Here is a 7,849-nt window from a genome sequence, read left to right as displayed (position 1 = left end):
TCACCTCACAAACTTGCCCGGGCGAACGAAATCACAAACTTGAGCTTGAGTCACAAGCTCGGGTCACAAACTTGGTTCACATTCTCGGTGAACCGGATTCACAAACTTGGTGACCTCAGACTAAGTTGGACTGGCTTCGACCAAGCCCTGACCGGCTCGAATAGTCCATCTAGGTCGGAAGATCAACCCCAACTTACAAACGTCACCCCGAGCTACAAGCTCAAGGGGTTCAAACCCAAAACTCACAAACGTCACCCCGAGCTACAAGCTCAAGGGGTTCAAACCCAAAATAATTCATGTATACACATCTCATAAAGAAACATAGGTACAAACTAGAGTTTAGGTCGAGTGTGATAAAGTACACCCTCGCCTAAGTTCCCCTTTTATTCACATCAAAATACATAAGCAGTTTATACACATAAACGGCCTGAATACTTACTCAAAATACAAAAGTAGTACAAGAGCAAAATCACTTCGTGCATGTTCGCTAGTAGTGGGCCCCACCGGCTCCGCCTAACTCACCACTGTCTGAAATAGAAGATTGCATCACATATTATCGCAAATGGCCACTAACATGCCCAAAACAAGCAAAATGGCAAAATCGGCACATGCAAGTGCGGAAACGGCAAAATGGGCGCATGCGCGCGCGGAACGGCAAACGGAAATGGCCAAATCTGCCATCTCAAACCGTTTTGATCAAAAGTTAGGCTAGGAATGTCGGATCAAGGTGAGCGAGAAACCATTTCGAAGCTATGAGGAAGGGCTACAATTCTCATGAAGACACTTTAATCTAGATCTGAATGGAAGCAGGTCGAAATTATGGAAAACAGTACAAGAAATTTACGTGTTCGGGTGACGAACAGGGTTTGTTTGCTGGATCATAACTCACAGTTCACAAATCCAAATCAAGAAATTCCAAAGGCGTTGGAAAGCTAGGACATAAGGCTATAACTTTGATGTTTTGGCCAAGACCTGAATCCATTCAGAACAGAACGAAAGTTGAGTGTCAAAGTACCCATCAGAACTGTCCAGATTCAAGGCAGTTCTGACGATCGATATTGTTTTGGTCATAACTGGAGCTACGGGACTCGGGTTTGGATGAACTTTATACCGTTTCGAAGATGAAACCAAGATATATATTTCTTATTAAGGGGTCAACACCCAGTTCATACGTTATCAAAACGGATAAAGCAAGGTCAGAAGCAAAATTCAGAACGTACGCAATTCCAGGGTACAAAACAGGTGCGAGTGTTTTGGCTATAACTCGGGCTACCTCTGTCCAAATCAAGTGATTCCAAAGCCAACCGAAACCTAAGACACCAGGTTACATTTCTTAAGAAGATGTCAACAACCAAATCAGAAGTATTCCCAACCAAATTAACCAATTACAGAAGCAATTATCAAGTTCGGATAGAAACAGGGCAGCAGGGGTATTGTGGCCTTTTCACTGGTTACGTTGCTTCGATTGAGCTGAAATTTTGTAGGCACCTATAAAATACCATTCTATACAACTTTCATATTTTATGTCGAGCCTAATTCGGCCTCTAAGATGGTGCAATAAAATCGGACAGAACAAGGCTGAAATTTTCCAGAAATCTGGGAATTTTGGGATTCAATGAAACTTTCTTCATTTCTTGCCTCAATCCACCACCACAACCTCCTATATAAGCTTAGATACAACATATATCATCCATATAGCAAATATAGGCAGAAATCATCAAACCCTAACTTACATATATCACCTTAAAATCATCCCAACAACTTGTATCACAACTAATCTAACCAATACATGAATTATATAACATCTTAATCAAAAATAAAAGAACCAAAGCTATGGGTTAGACCTTGTACCTCAACAAAAGAAGCTTGCAAGAGTAATACTTCACCTTCTCTTGGAATTTTTGTTTCCCCTAGCTTCCCAAGATCACAACTCACACTTTAATCGGTTTAGTGTTTCTTGTTTTCACTCATTCAAGCTCAAACCAAGATTGATTGAAGTTTCCTTTTCTTTTGTTTTTCCTCCCTCAACTCACGGCTGATATGCAGAAATAATGGAGGAAATAGGTTGGTTTTTGGTGATAAATATGGTGTAAAGTAGTTAGTCAACCATCCAATGAAATACCGCCACTTTTCGCCACCAATTCCATTCATTTTTCCCTTCTCTCTCTTGGTATTTAAAGTCAACAATTGTGGCTGATGTATGAGATATTTTGAGGGTTAATTAGCTGTAATAAAATAAGAAGATTAAGGTAATAAAGTAGGGATCAAGTGGTGTGTTCAATTGGTAGCGTGCGACACCCGTCGGTCCAAGCCGTTTGTCCTAAAATCGCATATACTTGAGTTTTTAACTTCTAATCACTAACTTATTATTATCACTTCTAATCATATAATATTTCCTCATCCAAAAGTCACTCTTAGCTACCAAATTTGATCCTTACTCGGTACCGAATAGGCACACTACGGAAAAATGTGAAAACCCTAATTTGCTCCAATCTTGAAATCGAAAAGTGAAACCCTACTTTTTAGGTTCATTTACACTTATTGTTGAATGACTGGGTAGTAGGGCTATAATAAATAAATAATTTCCAAATAAAGGGCATTGTTAAGAAAAACGTGAGGAATTTTACAATTCCAGTGATTAAAATTAGGGTTTCAATTAAAATATGAGGGATTTAAGAAATCCGGTTGGTCACAAGTAAACCAGGATTTTTGATTAAAATATTAGGGTTTCTAATCTTTTAAAACAAAATAGGGTTTTAAATCAAATCCAAAGAAATAGTATTTTCTTTACAAACAACCTCCTAATATTCGGGGTGTCACAATCTCTCCTCCTTAAAAGAATTTCGTCCTCGAAATTCATACATGCACTTCAAATAACGTAGGGTATTTTTCTTAGATATTCGTTTCCAGCTCTCAAGTCTCATTATAGCCAAAACTTAGTTAAACGCAATATGGTGACTAAAGTAACAAAAATTTAGAGCATCAAATACCTAAATAAACATATACACACATAACACCCCACATAAACATATCAAGGAAACAAATAATCAAATATTCTAATATGTTTCAAGTCAGGCAAATATTCATATACACAGATACACAACTGACGGCATGTAGCGACAATATACGGGCGAATCAAAAGAAAAGGGATATATCGTCCCATACCCAGTTAGAATAACCCCGTCCGGTCTCTCACGTCACTTACTATCCAAACTAGATACCCATTGACCTCTTGTGCTCATTCTAGCCAGACAAAGCCTGTTCATGTTTCCAAAATACAAGTCTCAAGTACCTAGTAGCTTGCATCGCCTCAATTCTGGAGTACTCGGGCACGAGAATCCGAAATAAGATAGTTCACATCTCGAGCTGGCCAGTCCGAAGAGTAAACCATCTACAAATCGAAATTCCTACCCGACATACCTATCTATAGTCCTCAAATACCACAAGAAAATTTAAGACCTATACCATTCACAATTCATAGCTTATGCTCACTCCGCACAGAGACCACGCGAAGCAGGCTCTAGGTTTTATCCCTCAATTGCTTAACTTTAAAATCAAATCGAATTCCCACAGTCCGGCATCCTAAACTTCAAGCCTTGGATACACTACAGAGATCTGAATCCTAAACTCTGATACCACCTGTGACGCCCCCGCTTCTCCCAAGGGCGAACCCTAGGGTATCGGCGGGACGCCTGCCTAACTCGCGCCAGGACTCAAAATTTCAAAACAATAAAACTAGATAAACCCACAAGCGTACTATTCACTATATATCTAACGCCAAAATAGTTCTATTTACATCTTCAAAAGTATCGAGTCAAACCACTCTAATACATTAGAATAACAACCAGCAGAAGGTAGACCCTATGGAGGGTCCTTATACAAACCACCAAAACAAAAAAACAAACATCCTAACTGTCCGACTATTACAATCAAACCTAACTATACTAGTGAAGGTGCCAAGAAGTTCCCCGCGTCGACCCCTGCTAAGGAAAACAAAGGAAACGGGGTAAGCTAGAAGCTTAGTAAGTAAACAGGGTAAAAGTGTAAAATTTCACATTTAAAGAAACAGCTATTCCACAAAATGTCAAGTCGAGTGCAAAAGTAACAATACAAAGGAAGGATACAGGTTGGCTCCAAAGCCAAGTCATTTGCTATGCGTGATTTCCTGTCGACACTCCGTCGACCATAAATAAGGTCCGTAGAACTCCACTTGTACACCCACCGAACACCTTATCACCCTCACTGGCCAGTCACCTCACAAACTTGCCCGGGCGAACGAAATCACAGACTTGAGCTTGAGTCACAAGCTCGGGTCACAAACTTGGTCCACATTCTCGGTGAACCGGATTCACAAACTTGGTGACCTCAGACTAAGTTGGACTGGTTTCGACCAAGCCCTGACCGGCTCGAATAGTCCATCTAGGTCGGAAGATCAACCCCAACTTACAAACGTCACCCCGAGCTACAAGCTCAAGGGGTTCAAACCCAAAACTCACAAACGTCACCCCGAGCTACAAGATCAAGGGGTTCAAACCCAAAATAATTCATGTATACACATCTCATAAAGAAACATAGGTACAAACTAGAGTTTAGGTCGAGTGTGATAAAGTACACCCTCGCCTAAGTTCCCCTTTTATTCACATCAAAATACATAAGCAGTTTATACACATAAACGGCCTGAATACTTACTCAAAATACAAAAGTAGTACAAGAGCAAAATCACTTCGTGCATGTTCGCTAGTAGTGGGCCCCACCGGCTCCGCCTAACTCACCACTGTCTGAAATAGAAGATTGCATCACATATTATCGCAAATGGCCACTAACATGCCCAAAACAAGCAAAATGGCAAAATCGGCACATGCAAGTGCGGAAACGGCAAAATGGGCGCATGCGCGCGCGGAACGGCAAACGGAAATGGCCAAATCTGCCATCTCAAACCGTTTTGATCAAAAGTTAGGCTAGGAATGTCGGATCAAGGTGAGCGAGAAACCATTTCGAAGCTATGAGGAAGGGCTACAATTCTCATGAAGACACTTTAATCTAGATCTGAATGGAAGCAGGTCGAAATTATGGAAAACAGTACAAGAAATTTACGTGTTCGGGTGACGAACAGGGTTTGTTTGCTGGATCATAACTCACAGTTCACAAATCCAAATCAAGAAATTCCAAAGGCGTTGGAAAGCTAGGACATAAGGCTATAACTTTGATGTTTTGGCCAAGACCTGAATCCATTCAGAACAGAACGAAAGTTGAGTGTCAAAGTACCCATCAGAACTGTCCAGATTCAAGGCAGTTCTGACGATCGATATTGTTTTGGTCATAACTGGAGCTACGGGACTCGGGTTTGGATGAACTTTATACCGTTTCGAAGATGAAACCAAGATATATATTTCTTATTAAGGGGTCAACACCCAGTTCATACGTTATCAAAACGGATAAAGCAAGGTCAGAAGCAAAATTCAGAACGTACGCAATTCCAGGGTACAAAACAGGTGCGAGTGTTTTGGCTATAACTCGGGCTACCTCTGTCCAAATCAAGTGATTCCAAAGCCAACCGAAACCTAAGACACCAGGTTACATTTCTTAAGAAGATGTCAACAACCAAATCAGAAGTATTCCCAACCAAATTAACCAATTACAGAAGCAATTATCAAGTTCGGATAGAAACAGGGCAGCAGGGGTATTGTGGCCTTTTCACTGGTTACGTTGCTTCGATTGAGCTGAAATTTTGTAGGCACCTATAAAATACCATTCTATACAACTTTCATATTTTATGTCGAGCCTAATTCGGCCTCTAAGATGGTGCAATAAAATCGGACAGAACAAGGCTGAAATTTTCCAGAAATCTGGGAATTTTGGGATTCAATGAAACTTTCTTCATTTCTTGCCTCAATCCACCACCACAACCTCCTATATAAGCTTAGATACAACATATATCATCCATATAGCAAATATAGGCAGAAATCATCAAACCCTAACTTACATATATCACCTTAAAATCATCCCAACAACTTGTATCACAACTAATCTAACCAAAACATGAATTATATAACATCTTAATCAAAAATAAAAGAACCAAAGCTATGGGTTAGACCTTGTACCTCAACAAAAGAAGCTTGCAAGAGTAATACTTCACCTTCTCTTGGAATTTTTGTTTCCCCTAGCTTCCCAAGATCACAACTCACACTTTAATCGGTTTAGTTTTTCTTGTTTTCACTCATTCAAGCTCAAACCAAGATTGATTGAAGTTTCCTTTTCTTTGTTTTTCCTCCCTCAACTCACGGCTGATATGCAGAAATAATGGAGGAAATAGGTTGGTTTTTGGTGATAAATATGGTGTAAAGTAGTTAGTCAACCATCCAATGAAATACCGCCACTTGTCGCCACCAATTCCATTCATTTTTTCCCTTCTCTCTCTTGGTATTCAAAGTCAACAATTGTGGCTGATGTATGAGATATTTTGAGGGTTAATTAGCTGTAATAAAATAAGAAGATTAAGGTAATAAAGTAGGGATCAAGTGGTGTGTTCAATTGGTAGCGCGCGACACCCGTCGGTCCAAGCCGTTTGTCCTAAAATCGCATATACTTGAGTTTTTAACTTCTAATCACTAACTTATTATTATTACTTCTAATCATATAATATTTCCTCATCCAAAAGTCACTCTTAGCTACCAAATTTGATCCTTACTCGGTACCGAATAGGCACACTACGGAAAAATGTGAAAACCCTAATTTGCTCCAATCTTGAAATCGAAAAGTGAAACCCTACTTTTTAGGTTCATTTACACTTATTGTGGAATGACTGGGTAGTAGGGCTATAATAAATAAATAATTTCCAAATAAAGGGCATTGTTAAGAAAAACGTGAGGAATTTTACAATTCCAGTGATTAAAATTAGGGTTTCAATTAAAATATGAGGGATTTAAGAAATCCGGTTGGTCACAAGTAAACTAGGATTTTTGATTAAAATATTAGGGTTTCTAATCTTTTAAAACAAAATAAGGTTTTAAATCAAATCCAAAGAAATAGTATTTTCTTTACAAACAACCTCCTAATATTCGGGGTGTCACAATCTCCCCTCCTTAAAAGAATTTCGTCCTCGAAATTCATACATGCACTTCAAATAACGTAGGGTATTTTTCTTATATATTCGTTTCCAGCTCTCAAGTCTCATTACAGCCAAAACTTAGTTAAACGCAATAAGGTGACTAAAGTAACTAAAATTTAGAGCGTCAAATACCTAAATAAACATATACACACATAACACCCCACATAAACATATCAAGGAAACAAATAATCAAATATTCTAATATGTTTCAAGTCAGGCAAATATTCATATACACAGATACACAACTGACGGCATGTAGCGACAATATACGGGCGAATCAAAAGAAAAGGGATATATCGTCCCATACCCAGTTAGAATAACCCCGTCCGGTCTCTCACGTCACTTACTATCCAAACTAGATACCCATTGACCTCTTGTGCTCATTCTAGCCAGACAAAGCCTGTTCATGTTTCCAAAATACAAGTCTCAAGTACCTAGTAGCTTGCATCGCCTCAATTCTGGAGTACTCGGGCACGAGAATCCGAAATAAGATAGTTCACATCTCGAGCTGGCCAGTCCCAAGAGTAAACCATCTACAAATCGAAATTCCTACCCGACATACCTATCTATGGTCCTCAAATACCACAAGAAAATTTAAGACCTATACCATTCACAATTCATAGCTTATGCTCACTCCGCACAGAGACCACGCGAAGCAGGCTCTAGGTTTTATCCCTCAATTGCTTAACTTTAAAATCAAATCGAATTCCCACAGTCCGGCATCCTAAACTTCAAGCCTTG

Source organism: Coffea eugenioides, chromosome 4 (assembly GCF_003713205.1).
Source record: "Coffea eugenioides isolate CCC68of chromosome 4, Ceug_1.0, whole genome shotgun sequence".
Lineage (NCBI taxonomy): Eukaryota > Viridiplantae > Streptophyta > Magnoliopsida > Gentianales > Rubiaceae > Coffea > Coffea eugenioides.
Note: the sequence above shows the minus strand (reverse complement) of the source record.